At 39.1% G+C, this 25871-nt stretch overlaps 1 long non-coding RNA gene across 2 annotated transcripts in view; it reads left to right on the plus strand.

Moving 5' to 3' along the window:
- Positions 1–25871, plus strand: part of LOC130907409 (uncharacterized) — a 197351-nt gene that overhangs the window by 148377 nt on the left and 23103 nt on the right. Inside the window, exon 6 of one of the 2 annotated variants that reach the window (XR_009061460.1) lies at positions 24320–25139. The exons of the other annotated variant lie outside the window; for it this stretch is intronic. This is a non-coding gene — a long non-coding RNA (uncharacterized LOC130907409). Of the gene's footprint in view, positions 1–24319; positions 25140–25871 lie in introns of those variants that run through there. 2 annotated transcript variants of the gene reach the window in all.

A 25871-nucleotide genomic window follows, 5' to 3' on the forward strand; every position in this document is an offset into this window, starting at 1 on the left:
GTCTCCCTCAGACTTTTCGACCAATATAGTAACGCATAGTAACGCATGCCTTTCCGTCCTCAGTAACGGTAACGGCGTTTCCAAGATGAGAAAAGTAATTAATTAGATTACCCACTACTGAAAAAAATAACGCCGTTAGTAACGCCGTTATATTGTAACGCCGTTATTAACAACACTGCGCCTAAGTAAGTCAATACCACTAACAGCTATGTACGTCCATGCCATTGACTATCATGAATGTCGCTACTATTGATGCCAATGTACTGGATTCCATTGAGGCATATATAAATTGATGCCATTGATGGCCATTTACGTTAAAATAAGGGCTGTCAAATGATTAAAATTTTTAATCGAGTTAATCACAGCTTAGAAATTAATTCATCGTAATTAATCGCAATTCAAACCATCGCTAAAATATGCCATATTTTTCTGTAAATTATTGTTGGAATGGAAAGATAAGACAAGACGGATATATACATTCAACACACTGTAAATAGGTACTGTGTTTGTTTATTATAACAATAAATCCACAAGATTGCATTAACATATGATGTCATGCACCCTAACAGGGTTCCCAGGGCCTTTGGAAGCGAAACAGTCCCACAGCATCACTGACCCACCCCCATACTTCACAGTGGGTATGAGGTGCTTTTCAGCATGCGCATCTTTCGTGGCACGTCAGACCGACTTAGAGTGTTTGTTGCCAAAAAGCTCAATCTTGGTCGCACACAAAAATATACACGGTCCCAGTTGAAGCCTGGGACCATGTGCTTTGGTCGGATGAGACCAAGATTGAGCTTTTTGGCAACAACCAATAGTAGCTCGCCATTGTTGATGTCAATAATTACACAATGCTCATGGTGCTGAAACGCATAAAATCAGTTGCACCCAAGCGCCAGCAGACGGCGACAAAACACAATAAAACACAAGTAACAAGTGGACGTGACACTGTGCTGTCATTTTAATCTGTTTGAGCGGGGCATGTGCGTTAAATTCGTCAAATATTTTAACGTGATTAATTTAAAAAATTAACTACCGCCTGTTATCTGCCGATCCCGATATTTCCCGATCTGATTGCTTTTTCTGTTTTGCTCCCGATTCAATTCCAATCATTCCCGATCATTTTTCCCGATCATATACTTTTTTGTACTACATTAAGAAAAAAAATGAATAAAACTCAGACGAATATATACATTCAACATACAGTACATATGTGCTGTATTTGTTTATTATGACAATAAATCCTCAAGATGGCATTTACATTATTAACATTCCTTCTGTGAGAGGGATCCACGGATAGAAAGACTTGTGACTTTGTATATTGTGACTAAATATTGCCCTGTAGTGTATTTGTTGAGCTTTCAGTAAATGATACTGTCGCCATGCCCAAATGCATGATGGGAAGTGGAACCATGACTGTGTGTAGTGCTACCAATTGATATATCTTCTTTGCTTTGGGAAATAACACAAGGTGTTAAGAAAAAGATAATTGCTAACTTTCTTCCCCACATTGCTTCCCATGATATTTCTAATCGTAGGGAGAGGGATTGTAAGGCTTTAGCCAATTAAAAAAAGGCTCCAAAGGCTGCCAAAATTCACTCTACTCATTTCACGCTGCCTTTTATCTCTCTATGGTAAATGGTGTTATACTTATATAGCGCTTTTCCACCTTTCAAGGCGCTCAAACCGCTTTACACTATCTCACTATATAGGTAAAACGGCACCATTACAGATTGAGCGCGACAATGTGTGCGTGGGTCGTGCAGTGCATGCATTAATTGCGTTAAATATTTTAATGTGATACATTTTTTAAAAAATTAATTATCGCAGTTATCGGGATAAATTTGATAACCCTACCTTAAGCCTAAACTAAAGACTGGATGAGTGTAACATATTATGTCTGCAACGTTAAATACAATTAGAAAACGATTTAATTAAAAAAATATATATATATATTTAAAAAAGGCATGGCCGACATTTTTTTTTTTGCCAATTCATTTGAAAATGACGTGATCGGACCGATCGTTCGGCATCCCGATCGATCGGGACATCTCTATTGAATACAATCCTCAAAGGCAAAAAGTTCTAGTAGTAATGAATTGTGTAAGGTGAGAAATTAGTGATTGAATGGAAACATTCGAAACATATAACAATGATACAAAAAAGACAAATTTCAAATAAAATTAGCAAAACACAGTTACATTTACAATATTCCAAAAGAAGTAGAAAAAAATCAAAACTTACTCCTACCGCCCATCTCTAAATCATTATCATGAACATATGAATGTAGGATCTGCTTTAAGCAAATCAAACCCAGACAAGCACAAACACAGGTTAACCCGTTAAGTGGTAGCAGACCATTTTTCTTGCGTGGTGTCAAGCGTCCGAGCTGACGTGTTCCGAGCCGTTTCACTTTGGTACACAAACAACGTGCTACTGTCATCACCCCATCCTTCAAATGCCAAAGACCACCTGCTCCCCTTTTAGAGTCTGCTGGAAAGCCCCCCCCCCCCAATGAGGCCCTCCTCGAACGTATGCTTCGAGTAAGTATCATATGAAGCGTTACCTCTAATTGAAAAGCGCTTTCGAAATATAACTGACTTTCACGCTTTGTGACATTGGCATTACGTTCTACTTTTACTCACGCGCTCCCCGATGGTGTTTTACAGCCGGCAGTCAATCTGTCACCCCGTAAAGCTACAGGCCTCGTGTCAGTGTGCGTTAACGGGACTTTTCTGGCGGGTTATCGCTCTCGCAGCTGGGTCGTGCTCGTTCCATGCCGCTGATTTAAGATTTTCTCTGCCGCCGTAATGGCTTTCGCAGGTTTCGCGAAACCCCGGGGGCCCAAAACGCACCACATTTGATACTATGGCTTTTGTTGGATTTACTCAACTTAATCTATGTCTTAACTCATTCAATGCAATTGACGGGATTCAATGGCAGCAGTCCTAGTTCAAATGGATTGGGTGTCTATTTCTGTCAGTGGCAGTGAATGAGTTAAATTTATTAAATCAACCAGTCAAAATGGATGAGACGTCTAGCACCGTCAATGGCAGTGAAGCATAATAAGCATTCACAGCCAATCCTTCCTGTTCAAATGAACTGGACGTCCATTATTGTCAATAGCAGAGAATTAATTAATGCGAAGAATAAGGCTGCCACAATTAATCGAGTAATCGACAAATAATTGATTATTTATTAACATGAACTATTTTTGTAGTCCAATTGTTTAGAGGCATTTTCTAATAAAATGGTTTTATTTCCTTTTTTTTAGCCTAATAGATTCTGTTATTCATTTTATTTATTTATTTTTGCATTTTTAGTTAAAAAAAACTTAATATTAATTTATTTGTAATTGTATTTAATATTCTAACAATATTTTTTTCTTGAATTTGAAAAATATATTTATAAGCTATGTATTTAATAAACAAGATTTTTTTTTTTAAATTAAAAAATAAAAAGGAAAACAGTAAGTTTTCACTGATTTGTGTAGTCTTTGTTGGAAGTGGATAATTATTTTTGTAATTAATCAAAATGAGATACAGTGGTACCTCTACTTACGAAATTAGTTGGTTCTGGAAGTAGTCTTGTAAACTGAAAATTCCAGAAGACGCGTTTTCCGTGTACTGTAAATGCCCTAATCCATTCCAAGATCCCCAAAATTCAGACTTAAATCTTATATAAAGCAAGAAATCATTAAATCTTGTAAAAAAAAAAAACATTTTACAATTACATCATTGCACAATAAACATAAAATAAAAGTTGTTCATAATGTAAAAAACAAAGAATTAAGGATAAAAGTTAATACACTCACATAAAGCTGTCCGGCCCGAAGGACGAATAAAGAGGACGCTGGGATACACACATACACATACAGTAGAGGTCCCTCTTAGCCAACTGGAGGCCAGGATGATGCTGGGCAATAGCCAATGGCAGAGCAGATATAAGCATGTTACGTTCAGTATACTCTGGGAGCTGCAATAACAGCCCATACTGTATTTTTTTCTCGTATCCTAAAATTCCTATTGTAACAAGAGGCATTATTTTCCCGTTGAGGCGTGTCGTACCCTGAAAATTCCGTTTGTAGAGCAATTCGTAAGAATAGATACCACTGTATTTGCAAATATCTGCTATGCTTTCGAAAACAATTATACAGTTACGTAATATTCATAGTTTTTAGTCTTAGTTTTTGGTTCCAATTCACATTTCCAGCTAAATTTTAAAGGCCAAAGTAATATAACAGTAAAAAATGTACTTACCGTAATTTTCAGACTATAAGGTGCGACCCACCAAATTTGAAAGGAAAACGGCATTTGTTCATAGATAAGCCACTCTGGACTAAAAGCCGCAGCTGTCCTAACTGTATTAGGGGTATATATAGGAAAGTCAATTTCATGCAATGACACTTTTCGGCCACGGGGGGGGGGGGGGGGGCTGGCCCCCCTGGCCCACCCTTAAAATCCGCTTATGCTTATGACGCCTCTGTCATGAAAAGTGCTTCCTACTAACCCAAATAAATCAACAAATAAGCCGCAGGATTCAAAATGAGGGAAAAAATAGCGGCTTATAGTCCAAAAATTACGGTATATATGAGCCAATTAGTCAAGTCATCGCAAACATAGTCAGAGATTAATCGAAATAATTGTTTGTGGCAGCCCTAGGGTAGAAATCACTCCAAACAGGTTTTGCCGGAAAATATTACCATATTTGCCTGAATATAAGACGGATCTTATTGCAATTTTGTTGTTTTATCTCTAGGGTTGGGCATCGTTTGAAACTGAACTATTCTGGTTCCAATTTCGGTTCCATGTTTCGATTCCGTTTCCGAACGATTCTTGATTCCGATTCTTATAAGAGGCAGGGTAAACAAAAATAAACAAAAAAATGGCAGGGTCAAAAAATGTATAGTTGAAAAATATATTGGTTTATATTAATGTCTTCTCGATTTTTTTTTAATTACAGTACATGAATTTAAAATGTATTATTATTGTATTATTCATTATTTTAATTATTTATTATTAACACATTTAATATAAAATTTATGAATTATATAAAATTCTCACAGGGCTATTTTTAACTTGTATATAAATATCAGTCTTTGAACTTAAATGTGATAAAGTTTCTTTCCACAGGACTGCACCTTGACAAAGATGTTTATTTTTCAAAAGCTCACGGAGAAAACATTTACTCATATTATTTTGCCATACGTGTACCTTAGCTGGGAGCTACGACGAAGCATTAGTATAAGTTCTTCTATTGATTATAATTTGATGTAGATGAGGCAAAATAATGTTTCCTTATTTATAAAAACCGATTCTGTTGTGTTTACACATGCAATGTTCATGTTGTGATAAAACCAGTTAGGCCAGTGAGTGGCGCTGTTGGAGTGTACGTATAATGCGGAGAAGAAGAGATGAGAGCGTCTGGCAAGGATGCAATGTGATGTGATGCTATATTTTTACTGCTACGAGTTCATTAAAAAAGTAATGGAATGCTTCATAGGGCTGCATCTTTCTAAATAAGCAACACAACAGATACTAAAACAAGAATCTTTTCAATACAGATGATTTTTAATGGAGGCATTTACTGCTTCAAAATGGCGGCTGTTTACTAACGCTAGCAAGTAACAAGTCTGTCATTTTGCATGTAGTTCTATTTACATGATATCCATCCATTCATCCAAGCCACCCACCCACCGCTTAATCCGGGTCTGGTCGCTGGGGCAGCAGAAGACGGACGTAATGTATAGACCCTACTCACCTACGTCACAAAATGACGTGTCGCTGTATCCGGCCGCCTTATTGTCCGTATTTTTTAGACCTAATCTCATTGTTTTCAATTAGTCGTGCAAGTTATAGAGCAATTCATGGAAGCCCTGGTGTTATCTGACGCTGTAAACTCATTGGATGCGTTGCATAAAAGGCGTTATGTGGAAAAGCTTCAGTTTATCCATTCGCCAGATCCATATTTGATGCCTAAATCGATGTTTTTCGACCCGCTGTCTTCACCGTCTTTGCCTGACATCTGCTACCCTGATATTTACAACTATCTTGTCCACACAAAATCAGCCTATTCTCACGAAAGTTTGAAAAACTTTAAGAGCTTGGAGGCTTATAAATACTTCGTTGCTGGTTGGGTGAAACAGGTCCTCGTCCACGAAAATTCGGCAGGAATCTATCTTGTGCTCGGGAAGGTGAGTTAGGAAATTTTCAGTTCAAAATCTTTTGTTCTTGCTAACATCCACTGTCAAGTGTAATGTATTTCATGTCATTTGTCAATGGAGCTAGGGCTTTTATTGTTTATATGGTTTAGCGATAGCACTCTCACTACATACATATATAATATGTAGGGCTGTCAAAATTATCGCGTTAACGCGCGGTAATTAATTTTTTAAATGAATCACGTTAAAATATTTGACGCAATCAACGCACATGTCCCGCTCAGACAGTATTCTGCCTTTTGGTAAGTTTTACAGCAAGGTTTTTTGTGCTGTCTAACAGCGAACTCTTCTGGTCGCTTTGCGACATGGTTTATTGCTTTCTTGCCAGTTCAATATGGCTGCACGACGTCTCGGGCTGACGCCTACGTTGTAATGTCGTGCTTATATGATCCTTGGACAAGATTTGTCCGTAAGTATGGTTGTTGTAAAGAATGTACATATTATGTTAGTAAGCGAAATGTTATATTTTTTGTATGAGACGCTTTTTGTTTATGTTTAGTGAACCTGTGTAGCGTGCTAAGCTAACGTTGTTGCTAATGCAATGCTTGTGTACTTTTTTTTTGTAGTTTCACTACGGTCTAAAGAGGACAATGGTTTGAGGCCATTTTATTAATAAATCAGATGAAAAAGGAAGAAGTCTCATTATTAAGGCGTCGTTCACTAGCTGTCTAGCTTTGGAAAAAGTAGACGCTTAGGAGTGAGGACAGCATAAACAGATTTAAATGACAGTAGAGTGAAATGGCCACTACAGTCCTTATGTACCGTATGTTAAATGTATATATCCATCTTGTGTCTTATCTTTCCATTCCAACAAATTATTTTACAGAATATATATATAATTTACAGAAAAATATGGCATATTTTTTAGATGGTTTGAATTGCGATTAATTGCGATTAATTACGATTAATTTAATTTTTAAGCTGTAATTAACTCGATTAAAAATTTTAATCGTTTGACAGCCCTAATAATATGTAATAAATATGAAGTGCAATAGCACTACTCCAGATTGTCCGTAGTTGAGTTTATTTTTTGGCTTTTGACCTCAATAGTGAAATTGTAAATTAATTGTATGACAACTGTCTTATTATCCCCTTATAATTATATATTTTCAGGTAGTTCATTCACAACGTCTGAGTGTATGTTGTCGGCGATTAGCCTAGCAATGATCTTAATTGTGGTTGTCAGCCCAAAACCCTCTAAATATATATTAAATGCATCTTACCAGATATAAAATGACTACTACATAATCTGTGGTAGTCGTTTGGAGCCCAGTTTTCTCGTCGAATTGCAGCAGTCCATCTCGCTCTCCTCTCCGGGTCTATGGTAAAACTTCAAGTCTCTCCGTCTATCTTCTCTGTTTTTGCAACCGACCGCCACGCACGACTTCACCATTTTGATTATTAATGTTAACGAGCAGAAAAACACGCCATAATAGGAGGAATTTACGAAGCGGTAATGCATTAACATGACGAGTAGACGGACAACATGGCGCTGGGGCGTGGCTGTGACGTCACGTGAGTAGGGTCTATTGTTTTACTTACCTGGTTCTGACGGCGCAACGTGTCAACTACGTAGCATTCAGCTAGCAATGCGCTTGGCACTCGTATTGAATCCGGTCGTGAATAATTGGTCGTGCAGCCACCTTTGCATGATATAGTTGTGTTGCAAATGTTGCACTGAGCTGACGGGTCTTTTTTTTTTGGTAAAGTTAAGCCACACCTTTGAGTGCCGCCTCACCGTGTCCATGGAAACATGGAATCAAAATTTTAAAATTCGAACGGTTCCGGGAGAACCGGAGTGTTAGAACCGGGTCCCATCGGTGCTCGATGTTCGATGCCCAACCCTATTTATCACAATAGATTGGTTTATTTGCTAGAGGTGTGCAAAATTTCCGATTCTTAGATTATTCGCGATTCGGCCGTGGAAGATTCGAGAACGATTCACAAACATCCAAATTCCGATTATTGAAATATGCGAAGTAAAGCGGAAGTACACAACACTCAGCGCGCCGCGCGGTCTTCGGGACGGAACGGAGCGAGAGTAGCTAAACATCATGCTTCCCATTACCCGGCCCCTCGGGTAATGCCAATGCTCAACTCACGGCTCTAGCTCAACTCATGCAACGAGATAAAAAAAACACAACAACATACCTGACTGCTGCCGAAAAGCTGCTACAAAGTACATTCATATGTTACTGTGGATATCAGCTATATAGGACTAGATGCAATATAGATTTGGTAGTGTTAGCAGCACATCTACAAAAAGCTAGATGCGGGCGTTATAAACGGCCGCCATCTTAAAGCAGTACACTTCCCTGCAAGGCTGTTGTAGCGAACCTTCCAAGCAAACCAAATTAACTTTTTATCTAAAATACTCCTAAATCGGTAAAATATTGACTTGAATCTATCTTTAAAATAGTTTTAAAACTTTCACATGTCGAAAGTAGACAAAAGGGAAATTATGGAATAACGGGAGCAATTTTAACAAATTTAACGGTTGATTCACAACATTAAATTAATTGAATGTAGTTTAAAGCTGCTGATACAGAATGGGGACTGGAGTTTTTTATTCAATGTTATTTTTGTATATTTGTTTACTGCTATATGTTAACTTGATACTGAAATAGTAGTGTGGTTTAGCCTGAGAGTATTTTTGAACAATTTTGGAACTAATGTACAAAACATAAAAAAAAAAAAAAAGAGAAAAAAAAGGAGGGGGGTGCATCAATAATCGTTTTATAATCGAATCGGAGCCTCTGAATCGTAATCGTAATCGAATCGTTAGGTGCCCAAAGATTCCCAGCTCTATTATTTACAATCCAAAAACCAGAATCCATTCATTTAGGAATGTGATTGCACTTTAGTTTACGTATGTTATAAATGTTCAGATATTAAGATGTGAATGAGGCGAAATAACATGCTTTTTCTCTCAAATATATTGGTATAATCATTTGTTTCAGATGTACTGTAATTATTTATTGGTAGGCTGATTGAACACTCTAAATTGTCCGTAGCTATGAGTGTGTGCGTGAATGGTTGTATGTCTCCTTGTGCCCTGCAATTGGCTGGCAACCAGTTCAGGGTGTCCCCTGCCTACTGCCCGTAGTTAGCTGGGATGGGCTCCAGCACCTCCACAACCCTCGTGAGGAAAAAGCGGCATGGAAAATGAATGAATGAATGAATGAATGTAATTATTTTCTGTATAAAAATTAATTTGGTGTTCAAAAAGTCTTTTTTCAAACTTGAGTCTTGAAAAAGAGGGGGTCGTCTTATAATTAGGGCCGTCTTATATTCGGGCCAATACGGTAATTGGCATTTCCATTCGTTTCAATGAGATATGATTCAATTTACGAACATGGTCATTGATTCAATGAACTCTTATCTCAAGTCACTCTATTGGATACATGTAAGTGAAAAGAGGACAGGGATGTAAAGCAAGACAAACGACTCATCCAGACGATTTTGCCTTGTCCTTGCCTCCAGTGGCGAGAGCCATGAGACCGATGGCCCACAGAGGTGGGAGAGACGGGGGTCTGCGGCATCTATCTATCTGGGTGGGGAGACCACACGACGGCAAAGGAAATAAAGACAGCCCGCCTCAAGGCAGGTTGCTTCATTTGAGAAGGTCAACCGAGTGTAGTATTTAGGTTAAAAAAGCTTTCATTATTACTTCCAGAGGGTCTTCGAGGAAAATGTTTGGGGGAAACTTCAGGGAATGTCATTTAGCAAAACTTCATTCAAGCACCGGAAGATTCCAGTCTGTTTGTTAAGTTCGCCCGTGCGTCTTGTTATGTCTGTCTTGTGTTTTGGGGCGCGCTGACGGAGAAGGAAAGACTAGCGGTAGCGCCCCCGTTTAAAAGGACATCCATCCTCTCCATCCGTCATTGGGCTGGGGGATATTTGAGAAGCCAGGAATGAATGGCACGAAACCGCACAAAGAGAAAGCGGAGAGACGGCTTTGAAGAAGCTCTCTCATTTGTAGCGCAGCGGTGGGTTGTCAGTGAAAAGGGACCCCTGCTACACCCCTGAAAAACTCTGAAGAGGAAATGATAAATCAGCACCTCAAAACATAAGAATATTTCACAATAACAGCTCTACCATAGTGTGGATGTTGAAACCCCCCCCCCCTTTTTTAATTTTTTTTATACCTGTCCTATTCAGCTGCTTGGACACACATAATAGTAGATCTGAATGTCTTTAAATACCAGAAGTTTTATTGTGCCATGAGGGAGGTTGAAATACTCCGTTTGTAGTTGTTTATACTGTGTTTTTTATAAATGCAGCTGGAAAGAAAAGGGTTTAAATCAGGGGTCTCAAACGGCCCTAGGGCAACTTCAGACCACTTACTTGACATGAGTAGCATGAGTGTGGCCTGCGCATTTTTTGGAGCATCTTGTGTTTTGTTTTTTTGCGTTGAAATTACCTGTAGCCAGCCATTGCACAGGATAATGAAAAATTTTGATGGTGTTTGCAGGGTTTGCCATAGGTTTTTTTTAAACTGTGGTGGTGGGCCACATCGGAGTTGGACAGCCTCATCATGTCGTGCCTCGGCAAAATTGCGTCATATCATGACAAATGAGGTTTTTTGGGGGGTCATTTTTTCCCCAAGAAGAACCATAACAAAGATCTATTTGAAATATTTCATTACCCAGGCTAATGTCATAGCTCTCAGCTGCGGTACATGCAGTGTTGTCACAGATTACTTGAAAAAGTAATTTAATTACTTATTACTGATTACCTCAAAAAATTAATCTAGTTACTTTACTGATTACTTCATCATCAAAGTAACTAAGTTACTTTCAAAGTAATTAGAGATGTCCCTTATGCCGATCGATCGGATCAGATCACGTCATTTTCAAAGTATCGGAATCGGCAAAAAAATATCGGCCATGCCTTTTTATAATATATATATATATATTGTTTTAATTAAATCGTTTTCTAATTGTATTTAACGTTACAGACATAATATGTTACACTCACCCAGAGTCTTTAGTTTAGGCTTACGGTAGGGTTATCAAATTTATCCCAATAACGGCAGTAATTATTATTTTTTTTAAATGTATCACATTAAAATATTTAACGCAATTAATGCATGCGCTGCACGACCCACTCACGCATTGTCGCACTCAATCTGTAATGACGCCGTTTTACCTATACAGAGGGATGAAAGGCAGCGTTAAATGAGTAGAGTGAAATTTGGCAGCCCTTGGAGCCTTTTTTTAATTGGCTAAAGCCTGACAATCCCTCTCCCTACGATTAGAAATATCATGGGAAGCAATGTGGGGAAGCAAGGTAGCACTTGATCTTTTTCTTAACACCATATGTTATTTCCCAACGCAGAGAAGATATATCAATTGGTAGCACTACGCACAGTCATGGTTCCACTTCCCATCATGCATTGGGGCATGGCTACAGTATCATTTACTGAAAGCTCAACAAATACACTAGATGGCGATATTTAGTCACAATATACAAAGTCACAAGTCTTTCTATCCGTGGATCCCTCTCACAGAAAGAATGTTAATAATGTAAATGCCATCTTGAGGATTTATTGTCATAATAAACAAATACAGTACTTATGTACTGTTTGTTGAATGTATATATTCGTCTGAGTTTTATTCATTTTTTTCTTAATGCATTGCCAAAATGTATATGATCGGGAAAAAATTATCGGGAATGATTGGAATTGAATCGGGAGCAAAAAAAAGCAATCGGATCGGGAAATATCGGGATCGGCACATACTCAAACTAAAACGATCGGGATCGGATCGGGAGCAAAAAAAGATGATCGGAACAACCCTAGTCATGACAGATCTCAGCTACTCTCCACATTCATGACGCTAGATGGCGCCAGATATCATTGACGCAACCAATGTTCTATCATGACAGATCTCAGATCTTTTTAGTTTAACCAGTTTGCGTTATTTTATTGCAATGTTTTTCCTTATTCAGATTTGTTTCAAGACTACAGTTAGTTAGACTTCACTTTGATGGTTAATGCAGTTATTGCAATTTTGTTGTTTTATCACAATAGATTGGTTTATTTACATTTCAAAAACCAGAAGCCATTCATTTACGAATGTTATTGCATTTAGTTTACATATTTCAATGTTCAGATATTAAGATTTGAATGAGGCAAAATAACATGCTTTTTCTCTCAAATATATTGTTATAATCATTTGTTTCGGATGTACTGTAATTATTTTCTGTATAAAAAAATAATTTGGTGTTCAAAAAGTCTTTTTTCCAACTTGAGTCTTGAAAAAGAAGGGCTCGTCTTATTATCAGAGCTGTCTTATATTCGGTCCAATACGGAAATAACCTATATTAAAAGGATATTAATTCACCATATTAAGACAACTGTTGGCATCTATGCGGGTTGTTGACAACTTATTCTCCACTGTGTCATTGTTCGTCCCGGACCAAAATACTCTATCCTGATACGTGCACAGTGAAGCCTAGTAGTTTGTGCATACACTTTTTGTCCAGTTCTCAAGAGAATGATGGTATGTTTTCATCGTGTCTCCTGAGGATTAATCTCACGTCACAGCAGTGTCTCCTCCATCTTGCTGACGTCAATTTTGACTGCTTCAAAGTAACCCAAAAATTGAGTTTCTCCTAATTTTTGCTTGAAAATATAGGCTACATTCAGAATCGTTCACTTGTTCCCTGGAGGGATTTTTACAGGATGGATGACTTAGCTTAGTTTTCAGTCAAATGAAAAGTTTCGGAACGCTTGACCATTATATGCCAGTCAAAATAGATTGGATGTCTATCATTGTCAATGGCAGGCAATGATTCTTGATCACGCCGTTAGCTAGTGGTTATATATCTGATTTCACATAAATATGTCCTAAAATGCAACGCTCCAAGGTTTGACATAGCCCAGTTAGAATGTAATACTCCTTAACTTCTTGTGCGATTTCCTGCGAAATTCTCACGAGAGATTTTAACAGTGTGCATCAAGGGACCGCAAACGTGATTTGGTCTCTATTTTTCGAGGGTTATTGTATACCAATCAAACTTGACGTCAGCATAGCGGAGGAGCGGGTGGGAACTTAGTGGAACGAGGTCAGCGGGATTCATCCTCACGAGACGGCGTGTCCGCACCAAACTTCCCGACGATCCGTCAAACGTCCGCTGCCATATTTCAGTCGGCGATGAAAGAATGCAAAGTGACGCCCTTCGTCCCCAGGAAGACGCCATTAGCATGTAAACTCGGTCCGAGCATCATAATGAACAAATCAGTTTTGACAGTGCAATTTAAGATTGAAAATACATTTTTAAGCCCACGTTCAGTGCGCATTGGGGGCGAGAGTTATGATTTAAAGACGTCGGAGGGAGCGCTTGCAGCTGTGTGCCTTGAAGTAGGAGCAACATGTGGGAAAATACATTTTCTTTTTGTTAGCATGAGTTTAGAATGTAAAAAGACTCATCTTGAGCATAAAGCCAGGTTAACAACTTTTGTCATTCAGTGCCTATGACGGTGATAGATATTCAATCTATTCAACCTGGGAGGGCAAATTATGTTTCAGTGCCATTGACAGAAATAGAAGTCGAATTTGTTTGGACCGGAAGGGACTGACAGGACACGACTGAATGTCTATCTTAGGAAATACAGTGGGACAAATAAGTATTTAGTCAACCACCAATTCTCCTACTTGAAAAGATTAGAGAGGCCTTTAATTGTCAATATGGGTAAACCTCAAGCCCTACTACTGTGGGACCATGGGACTTACGAGGAAGTAAGTAAACATTGTGTTTTGTGTTATGTCAAATACTGGGATCATTTTAATATGTAGGTGGCTTGCATTTTGTGGCTGATATGCTCCTTGTCCCCTCGGTCGACGACCGGCGGCTTGTCGTACATCCCCCCGCCGGGAGAGCACTATACTCGGCTTATTGCCCTGAAATTGCAACTTTGTGTTAAAATAGCCGCGAATACAGTGTTTACAAAGTAAACACGACAAACATTCTTTAAATAAAGGACTACTTACGTTTGATCATGGATGGACGATGTAAAATGCTCTCCTCATACACATTAGCTGCACGTTAGCTGCACAACATCCGCCGCTCTCGTATGACTCTCTGTTTACGTCTTCGCCGTGTAGTAAAGCATTATTTTGCCATATTCGTGTTGACCATTTGGCAGCTACACGCTCCTCCAACGTCGGCCGGTTTGTTCGGCGGTCATTGTCCAGCTGCTTCCCCGGCGAGCTCTCCTGTCCGTAGTAGCAGGGGAACCGATCGGCAAAGACAATCGACAACCCAGTCGTCATGTGAAGTGATCCGGGCTAGTTATGTGTGATTTTCCACTTCGAAGACTTTGAAACATCACTCGGTTCAGGTTAGCACGTCGGCTAGTTGTCACGCCTCTTGGTTTGTTTACATTTTCTGAAGCCGGGGAAGGGAAATGACATAAGCCCGATTTATGTGGCATAAAATAGTGTTCGGGAAGTGCGACAGTAAAGGTGAAGTTGACAGTTTTGACCATTATGGAGTAATTTTGCCATGTCGTCCTGAATAAATGCATTTTTATTATTTCATATTCCATTTAGCACAAGACTGTTATTTGTCATGACCACGCCATTTATTTAGCTATTGGGGTAAAATACTTGGATAAAAAGAATATCCTGTAAAAATATTGGAGTAGACAGACTGAAACAATGACATTTTGCGGCTCTCTTCGTCACGTTTTCCTCGTTGCGAATAATTCCCCCTCAACGGGCTGCATACTAAATCGGATGAACTAGTGACTCTGCTGACGTCGTCCACCTGTTGGGGATGCTAGAGCCCTATAATGGTAGGCGTGGCTAACCGGCAGATTAAAAGACAAATTTCTCGTCATCTGCGCTTTGCTAAATTGTTGTACATAGTCGAATCGTCTCAAAATATGATTCTAATTCAGATAATAATGCTATATAAGACTTTTTTTCTCCTGTCGAACGCACTTTAACCGCCAGGGCACTTCCCATCGCTTCATTGAACAACAAAAAACAAAACATTTGTTACCATACCTTTGCAATAAATGTGGAACTACTGCATAGAACAGCTTTTTGTGTAATTTTTCTTTGTGTAGTTAAAGTGCTGCTTTGATCACAAAGTTGAGTTGAGGTTTGCAATTAATGAGCCCTTACTTTGCAGATTTTTTTCCCCGTTTTGTCGTAAATTAGTATCAGCTTCAGATTGTCGCCACCAATCATCTCATAACCAGTATATTTTATTTCATAAGCACTGAGGAGAATAACAGTACCTAATAACAGTAGGCCGCTTAACCTGTTTTTGTGGACGCGATGTGAAAAGATGGTTCAATATCCAACTTTCCTTGGCGTGAACCCACCAGGAAGATCCCCCATCGTGAAAGTTTTCTCTCTGCAGTCTCATCTTTTTACAGGCACGCTGACATCTTCATTACACTCGAAAAGTTGATTTACCTTTCTTATTCAAAAGGGTGATATTTTTGTAAAAGCTGGGGGTGTCCGGATTTGCTCCTTGAGGTCCCTCGCCATTTTGACAGTGTCCCGAATCGATTTAATAAAAGCTACGACATCAACAATATTAATTAGCCCATGGGGAGATTCGCGAATTTCATTACCCTTCGCTCACTTGGCTGCTGGTAATCATCCAGATCTCAAGCGTGAGGTCAGAAAATCACACCCAAGACGAAAAGACAACTGCGAGCTGTTATATAAGATGGGCTTGAACGATTTTGACGGACATGACGACAGTGTCATTGAATTAAATATGACAGACTAACACCCTCTCTAAGGACACTCGCCAGGGTCTTTACTTTGATTGGTCGTCAGTGTGATTGCGATCTGGCAAAATTCCTAGACAAATGTTGAGACGCGGTGGACAACCTGTTTGGTACGTTTCAGGACGCTCAGGTTACATGTCGTTACCTCTCGGGCCCAAAGCTTTTTTGCAGAATTCATCCTGTCAAGTATTATTAGTGCGGAGTGTGGCTGAGGGCAAGCAAACAAGGCAGATGGTTTACATCTGGAGTCAAATTAATTAACACAAAAGTAGGAGGACGAGTTCGTCTTATTACTGTAGAGACCACTATGACAAGTTTGCTGTCTCGGAGGGGCTTCATGAAACGAGAGTGACCAAGCGGCAAGACAAAAGGACAGTGGTATGAAAAAGTATCTGAACCTTTTGTTTTTTTCTGCATAAAATCACCATCAAATGTGATCTGATCTTTGTCAAAACCACAAAGATGAAAATACAGTGTCTGCTTTAACTAAAACCACCCAAACATTGATAGGTTTTCACGTTTTAATGAGGACAGCATGCAAACAATGGCACCTAAAACTGTATGTTAGCTTTAAGCTAGTGGGCATTTGAAAAATGAAATGTATTTTAGTGCACAATATGTGTAAATTTCTTTGTTATTAAAACAGTTATTCAAAATATTTAAGTGTGTAAACATTCAAATTTCTTCTCTTTCATCTCTCACAATGAAAAAAATAATGTTCAAACATGAAAAAATGACACCGCTGATGTTGGTTATACCTACACACATATACAGTCGGGCAAATAAGTATTTAGTCAACCACCAATTGTGCAAGTTCTCCTACTTGAAAAGATTAGAGAGGCCTGTAATTGTCAACATGGGTAAACCTCAACTATGAGAGACAGAATGTGGGGAAAAAACCCCAGAAAATCACATTGTTTGATTTTTAAATAATTTCTTTCCAAATTATAGTGGAAAATAAGTATTTGGTCGCCTACAGACAAGCAAGATTTCCGGCTGTCAAAGAGGTATAACTTCTTCTAACGAGGTCTAACGAGGCTCCACTCGTTACCTGTATTGATGGCACCTGTTTTAATTCATTATCGGTATAAAAGACACCTGTCCACAACTTCAGTCAGTCACACTCCAAACTCCACTATGGCCAAGACCAAAGAGCTGTCGAAGGACACCAGAGACAAAATTTTAGACCTGCACCAGGCTGGGAAGACTGAATCTGCAATAGGTTAAAAGCTTGGTGTAAAGAAATCAACTGTGGGAGCAATTATTAGAAAATGGAAGACATGCAAGACCACTGATAATCTCCCTCGATCTGGGGCTCCATGCAAGATCTCACCCCGTGGCATCAAAATGATAACAAGAACGGTGAGCAAAAATCCCAGAACCACACAGGGGGACCTACTGAATGACTTACAGAGAGCTGGGACCACAGTAACAAAGGCTACTATCAGTAACACAATGCGCCGCCAGGGACTTAAATCCGGCACTGCCAGACGTGTCCCCCTGCTGAAGAAAGTACACATCCAAGCCCGTCCGTGGTTCGCTAGAAAGCATTTGGATGATCCAGAAGAGGACTGGGAGAATGTGTTATGGTCGGATGAAACCAAAATAGAACTTTTTGGTAGAAACACAGGTTCTGTTGTTTGGAGGAGAAAGAATACTGAATTGCATCTGAAGAACACCATACCCACTGTGAAGCATGGGGGTGGAAACATCATGCTTTGGGGCTGTTTTTCTGCAAAGGGACCAGGACGACTGATCCGTGTAAAGGAAAGAATGAATGGGGCCATGTATCGAGAGATTTTGAGTGAAAATCTTCTTCCATCAGCAAGGGTATTGAAGATGAGACGTGGCTGGGTCTTTCAGCATGACAATGATCCCAAACACACAGCCAGGGCAACAAAGGAATGGCTTTGTAAGAAGCATTTCAAGGTCCTGGAGTGGCCTAGCCAGTCTCCGGATCTCAACCCCATAGAAAATCTGTGGAGGGAGTTGAAAGTGCGTGTTGCTCAACGACAGCCCCAAACCATCACTGCTCTAGAGGAGATCTGCATGGAGGAATGGGCCAAAATAACAGCAACAGTGTGTGAAAAGTTTGAGAAGAGTTACAGAAAATGTTGGGCCTCCGCTATTGCCAACAAAGGGTACATAACAAAATATTGAGATGAACTTTTGGTATTGACCAAATACTTATTTTCCACCATGATTTGCAAATAAATTCTTTAAAAATCAAACAATGTGATTTTCTGGGGGTTTTTTCCACATTCTGTCTCTCATGGTTGAGGTTTATCCATGTTGACAGTTACAGGCCTTTTTAATATTTTCAAGTGGGAGAACTTGCACAATTAGAGGTTGACTAAATACTTATTTGTCCCACTCTACATTGCGATAATAAGCATAATAGCATCACAGGAAAGGGTGGGCAATCTGGAATGCCCGTATTTGATTGGCTGAAATAGTCCTGGCATTAATAAAATGTCTGCCCTCAAGCTGGGCTGCCACGACTGAAAATACTGGTTATAATTATGTGCTTTTAATCAGAAAAAATGAAATTCTGTGTTTTTTAAATTTAGTAAACACGATTCTTGCCACTGATAAAACCATGTGTCAAAGTTTTATTTTGTTTAAAAAATTAGTGCACTTTTTTCTTCAACATTTCTAAGCCAAAAGTCTCCTTACGGGTAACTTAAGTCATATGGACCTCTTTGACTGACAAGCATCCCAACGTACTAAGTTGTAGAACAAACAATTGAATTACTTTTGATTATTTACGCCTTTATTGAGTATAATTTTATGTCAAAAACCACATCTGGATCATGTCAGTTTCCCCGAATTATATGGACTTTGTCTCGCTCTTTCCTAAGCTTTTATATTATTTGAGGAGAAATTTCCCATTATTGCAGTATGCATCTTATTGAATTGCTCCAAAATATCTCGAAAATTGCACCTCATGTTAATAGTTGATGCAGCGGACGGGAAAACGTGTGCATACATGATGCGGCGTGTTTCGCACGGTGCTGATAAGTACACCACCTGTTCCATGTTAGGGAGAGAGCGTTGTGTGCTTTTATCGTTATTGCATCTCAGATGACCGATTTATGGGAAAAGACCTGTTCTGCACAACTCAGAAAGGACTGTCCCACTTCATGTTACAGTATGACCTTACCCATACTTACCCACAATCTCTCTCCTCGCAGCTCAAATGTGGCTCCCATTACTGCAGTACTGCAGTTGTGAGGGCAAACCTCAGGAGGCGGAGGGTAATGTGAAACAGAGATTCCATATCTTGAATACGACTTGCCAACACTTCCAAAAGGACATACCTTTGGCATAATCCGGGAAATCACTTTAAAGCTCTTGGCTCTGGGCTGTGAACAAGACAGAATACACGATAGGCGGGCATTACCTTCCTGCTAGAGGTGATCCTTCTCCTTCAAGTAATATCTGCTTGGCCCGAGGTACAGAGTTTGCATGCCAGCTGTAATATTATGGTCCAAAGTCGTTAAACTCACAGTGCAGTCTTAATGTTGGAACAAACGTATCACTCATAGGTGAAGGTTGTGCGTTATTTTGAACAAAAAGTCTTTGATTATTATAATGAAATGTCCTGTCCTGTAACGTCCTGTTCTATTTGCTATTTGTTGTATGTGCTTCCCAGCCCATCTTAGGTTAAAACGACTAGGATATGTTACTGTCGTCCTGTCCTGTTCTGTTTGGCCTTATTGACTACTCATCCCTTTCTCCCAGTGATGAAGTACCGTATTGGCCTGAATATAAGACGGTGTTTTTTGCATTGAAATAAGACTGAAAAAGTTCACAACGCTAGATGGCGCCAGATATCATTGAAGCGATTTTCTGTCATGACAGATCTCAGCTACTCTCAAGTTTAACCAGTTTGCATTATTTTATTGCAATGTTTTTCCTTATTCAGATTTGTTTCACGACTAAAGTTACAGTTAGACTTCACTTTGATGGTTAATACAGCTATTGCAATTTTGTTGTTTTATCACAATAGATTGGTTTATTTACATTTCAAAAACCGGAAGCCATTCATTTATGAATGTGATTGCACTTTAATTTACTCATTTAAATGTTCAGATATTAAGATTTGAATGAGGCAAAAAACATGCTTTTTCTCTCAAATATATTGTTATAATCATTTGTTTCAGATGTACTGTACTTATTTTCTGTATAAAAATTAATTTGGTGTTCAAAAAGTCTTTTTTCAAACTTGAGTCTTGAAAAAGAGGTCTTATAATCAGGGCCGTTTTATTTTCGGGCCAATACGGTAGTTAAATAGAAATGGTTGTTAAACTGTGGTACGCGGGCTCCCTCTAGTGTAGTACTTTTCAAATAGTGAGGCACGCCAAGCGAATGTAACCTTCCGCAACACACTTTTTTTCCGTACTAGAGTAACGTGTAATTTCACATCCACTCAGTGGGTGGCAGTGGCTCACTCATTTTCGGAGTGTGTGCAGTATTTTTGCATTAAACAAGAGCACACAGCAAAGAGCTGGATATATGAAGTCTCCCGAAAGCTAAGGCGACGTAATATGACAAAGCGTACGTCGCGTTTGGTTTCACTTTTAATACAGCGGGAGACGAGGAAAGACTGGTATGTTTACCATGTCCAAATATGTTAATGTTAATATTGCTAACAATCGACCCGCTTTCTGAGTGCTACATTAGTAAACTAGCGAGCACTGTTAAGCTAGGTTCATACTGCAGGTCTTAATGCACAATTCCGATTTTTTGCCATATCTGGGTTTTTTTTTTTTGGTTTTTTTTGTGCGTGCCCGTTCAGACTGCCTTTGTCCATTGAGCCCATTCAAGTATTACGCATACGCACTAATTCACAGTAAAACTGTCATTAGACAATCATAATTATGACATGACACTGTCATGAGCATTAATGAATGCTTATGACAAATGTCATTTAGTGTTATCCGGCAAATTATCTCCCTTTTGAATGGATGTAAAAGATCCGCGCTGGACATGAATGGAGTAACATAACTTGCTGGATGACACTTAAAGACATATGTCATAAGCATTTTTTAAAGCCCATGATAATGTCATGTCATAATTGTGAGGGTCTTATGACATCGCTGTCAAACTAAGAGTTACCTTTTAACCTATTAAATCAACAAATAAGCCTCACTGGACTAACTATAAGCTGCAGGATTCAAAATGAGGGAAAAAAGTAGTGGCTCATAGTCCGAAAATTACGGTCATGACATCTGTCATAAGCATTCATTAATGTCCATGATAGTGTCATGTCATAATTATGACTGTCTAATAGCAGTCTTATGACGCCACTGTCATAAAAAGTGCTACCTATTAACCCCAATAAATTAACCTCTGCTGCCACCTGCTGTCAACACTGTTGTTGTCCAACATGCCTCCTAGCATGTATTGCAGCAATATGGATGTAAATAACAATTAAAATTCATATTCTGTGCAATTTATTTTTTCAGTTACTGTTCCAGTTGTTTCATTAATTGCTAGTTAGGGTATTTGGTAACACTTTATTTGACAGTGGTACAATAAGACTTTCATTAGACAATAATAATTATGACATGACGCTGTCATGAGCATTAATGAATGCTTATAACAGATTTCATTTAGTGTTATCCAGCCAATTATCTCACTTTTGAATGGATGTAAAAGATACGAGCTGGACATAATTGGAATTAGTGACATAATTTGCCGGATAACACTTACTGGCGTCTGTCATAAGCTTTCAGTAGTGCCCATGAAAATTTCATATCATAATTGTGACGGTCTTATGACGCCGCAGTTTACTCATTCACTTCCAGCCATTTTCACCGGAGCAAGGCCCTTCGCTCCCGGCCGTTTTACTGGATTTTGACTGATTTTGCAAGGCCCACAGAAAATTCTGTTCCATTGCTATAGACCCTACCCACGTGACGTCACAACTCCGTCCTCCTGACTGGTACCGCCCAATTGTCCGTCAACACATCGTGTTTACCTGTTACGGCTACGTACATTCCTCCTATTTCCGGCGTGTTTTTCTGCTCGTTAACATTAATAATCAAAATGGTGAAGGCGTGTGTGGCGGTCGGTTGCAATAACAGAGAAGATAGACGGAGAGACTTGAAGTTCTACCGGATTCCGAGAGACCCGGAGAGGAGAGAGCGAGATGTGCTGCTGCAATTCGACGAGAAAACTGGGCTCCAAACGATTACCACAGATTATGTAGGAGTCATTTTATATCTGGTAAGATGCATTTGATATATATTTAGAGGGTTTTGGGCTGACAACCACAATTAAGATTATTGCTAGGCTAATCGCCGACAACATACACGTATGTATGTAGTGAGAGTGCTATCGCTAAACCATATAAACATTAAAAGCCCTAGCTCCATTGACAGATGACATGAAATACATTAGACTTGACAGTGGATGTTAGCAAGAACAAAAGATTTTGAATTGAAAATTTCGTAACTCACCTTTCCAAGCACAAGATAGATTCCTGCCGAATTTTCGTGGACGAGGACCTGTTTCACCCAACCAGCAACGAAGTATTTATAAGCCTCCAAGCTCTTAAAGTTTTTCAAACTTTCGTGAGAATAGGCTGATTTTGTGTGGACAAGATAGTTGTACATATCAGGGTAGCTAGCAGATGTCAGGCAAATACGGCGGAGACAGCGGGTCGAAAAACATCGATTTAGGCATCAAATATGGATCTGGCGAATGGATAAACTGAAGCTTTTCCACATAACGCCTTTTATGCAACGCATCAAGTGAGTTTACGGCATCCGAAAGCACCGGGTCTTCCATGAAATGCATTATAAGTTGCTCGATCAATTGAGACCATTGATAATACAGACACAAAATGACGGACAAGGGGGCGGAACAATACAGCGATCACGTGATTTTGTGACGTCGGTGGGTAGGGTCTATATAAACATGGAACCCACCAAAAGAAAGACTCTCTTCTTTCAGCAGGAAAAAAAGTAAATTATTCTCTTTTTCCATTCTTCAGAAATCAGCATTAGAAAATATCTTAGTTTGAGCAATCCAATTTCTGATGAAAAAACTGAGAAATTGAGCTTTTTGTGGAAGCATGCATTTCAAACATAACTGACTTTAACACAGCTATTTTTTGCTTTAGTTACATCTCAAACATCTGAATAATGTTTTCCTTTTACAAAATAACATAAACAACAAGACAAATAGAGTTTTTGATTAGAGCTGTCCCGACTAGTCGACGTAGTCGACGTCATCGATGACGTAAATCCGTCGACGAGCACAACATCCCGTCGACGGTTAATGAAGGGTTAAAAAAAAAATACATGCGTGGAAAGTTCAGAATGTCGGATGCTCTGTATGCCAGCGGGGAAAGCTGCACAAAGCCAAAAAAAGCGCGCCAGAGTGTCCAAAACATTGACTTATTACAAAGAAACAACGGAGGGTACACTCTTCTGTCCTGTCTCTTCAATGCCAAGCTTGGCTGCACGTCGGCCGAGAATAAACACCTCAAGCGCCGTCACCGTTTGTAAAATTTTTTTTTCTTTCATTTTTTGTACACCAGAGAGTGCTGTCGCCATACTGAATAATAATGTTTCATTGACAATGGGCCTATAAGTGCTATTAGTATTGTCCTTAATCCTAACTGAAAGGTTTATTTCATGTTATGGTTTATTTTATGGTATAGAAAATTATATAAGGTTAAAAGGTCATAAATATATACAGTGATTGCACTCAAGGGAGAGATTGTCAATGATAAGGTAATAAATTAAGGTAAAGGCAATTCATTGATATATAAATAAGGTTTAAAAGGAAAAAGGTGAAAAGTTTTTGTTAATTTCTAATTGTGTTGTTTTATTTGTGTGCACCATAGCTCTTACAGTGTGATTACATCAAGGATGGAATAAAAGTTGTAAACCATCAGTTTAAGAGACCACCTTTTCAATCGGGATGCTACACTAGTTAATTCTATCAGCATTTGAACTCATTGTTTATTTGTGATTTATTATTATTTATGTGTTTATTTGTACTTTAATAAATAATTTAAGTGTTCCAATATGTTTTTTGTGAATTGATAAGCGTCAACAAAAATGTCATTGCTAAATTAGTAAACAAAAACAAAAATATATATATATTTTTTAAATTATTAGATTAGTCGACTAATCGTAAAAATAGTCGGCTGACTAATCGGGAGAAAATTAGTCGTTTGGGACAGCCCTACTTTTGATAGCAAAGTAACAATTTATGTACACATAACTAACTGAGAGATGACGCTGTTGTCGCCGCAACAGCCGGGTAAACTTTTCCTTCATCGCCGCCTGTCTCGTAAAGATGGATTTTTTTTTTTTTTTTAGTCTCTGCGGGGTCTGCTCGGCGAGCAGCACGGACTCAACGGCATCCTCCGCTGCACTGGTGGTCCCAGTCGTTCTGCTCGGTCGTCCAGCACCTGGCATCCCGGGCGTCTTCTAGGTTGTTCTCCATTCGGTCGTCTTCTACCGGCGCCCCGGCCGTTCGTTGCCGTTGAATCGGGTTGCGGGTCATACCAAATTCACTACTGCCATCCAATGGTCAATTTTATTGCTTTAAAATGTATTTTCAGCTTTGTGTATTGGAGCTAAATTGAATCAGAACCCAGAAATGTCTCTTGTACAAAAAAATGTAAAAGACGTATAAATACGTCTTTGGGACACTGAAACAAACAAAAAAAAATAATAAACAAACTGAAACAAAAAAATAGAACGTATATATACGTTTTTGGGAGCAAATGAGTTAAATACAGTGTTACCTATTAACCCAAATAAATCTACAAATAGGCCACACTGGACCGCAGGATTCAAAATGAAGGTTAAAAAGTAGCGATTTATAGTTCGAAAATTACAGTAAACAGATTTTTTTTTTTTCATTCGTCTCAGGGCGGCGACCCACCATTTTATCCAATACCGCCCTCTGTTGTTGGCCAAAATTAACACAAATGCCTTTCCCGGATAACAATAGCCGTTTTGACATGAATTTAAGTCGACAGATATTAACCTGATAGTGTTATCGTGACAAGGGCCCAGGTAGCAGCAAACATCTGCGAGGTGAAAGGCATGAAAGCGTCATTCCAGTGTTAGCGGTCGCTGCTGTCTTTGATGCTTTTGTACATTCTTTTTTTAAAAGGGGGGCATGGTTAGAGTGACAACAGGGTGTTTACCAGGCACAAAGAAAACCAAGTCATCCAAGAGATCTCTTGTATTCTTTCGCTTCACTTTGCTGCTTTTAATCCCGCTCTGCCTCCATGAAGGTCCCTTGTGTTTGGGATCATTGCGCTGACCGCAGCAAAGAGAAAACAGCCCACATTTGTCAAGGGTGTTCTTTAAACAAGCGCAGAGCAGCGGGGAGGACGACATGTAGTCTCCTCATTCTGTCCTGGCGAGTATGAAGAAAAAAAAGAGAAACAGAACCGAAAAAAACGTGCGATCACGTCTAATTTTCCCGCGGTTGACATCATCCTCTAAGCTCCCTGATACGAGCCTCCAGCGCCCCGGTGAGATTGTGAAGATTTCCTTTTATTGTCCTTCCTGTGATGATACAAGATGTTGGGGATTTATAAATCATCACACTGGTCTTGCATCTCAGCCAACTTTTTCTCTTTGGACGGTACGGTTTGGGCGCCCTTTCGCTTTTGTTGGGAATTGATTTCTACGTCAGCCAGATGTGTTTTTTCACTTAAAGAGATCTCTTTCCTCACCAAGGAGCTCATTAAAACATGAAGACATTAGGTAGAGTACATGTACAGTGGGGCAAATAAGTATTTAGTGAAACACTAATTGTGCAAGTTCTCCCACTTGAAAATATTAGAGAGGCCTGTAATTGTCAACATGGGTAAACCTCAGCCATGAAAGACAAATCACATTGTTTGGTTTT

This window comes from Corythoichthys intestinalis, chromosome 19, assembly GCF_030265065.1.
Source record: "Corythoichthys intestinalis isolate RoL2023-P3 chromosome 19, ASM3026506v1, whole genome shotgun sequence".
Taxonomy (NCBI): domain Eukaryota; kingdom Metazoa; phylum Chordata; class Actinopteri; order Syngnathiformes; family Syngnathidae; genus Corythoichthys; species Corythoichthys intestinalis.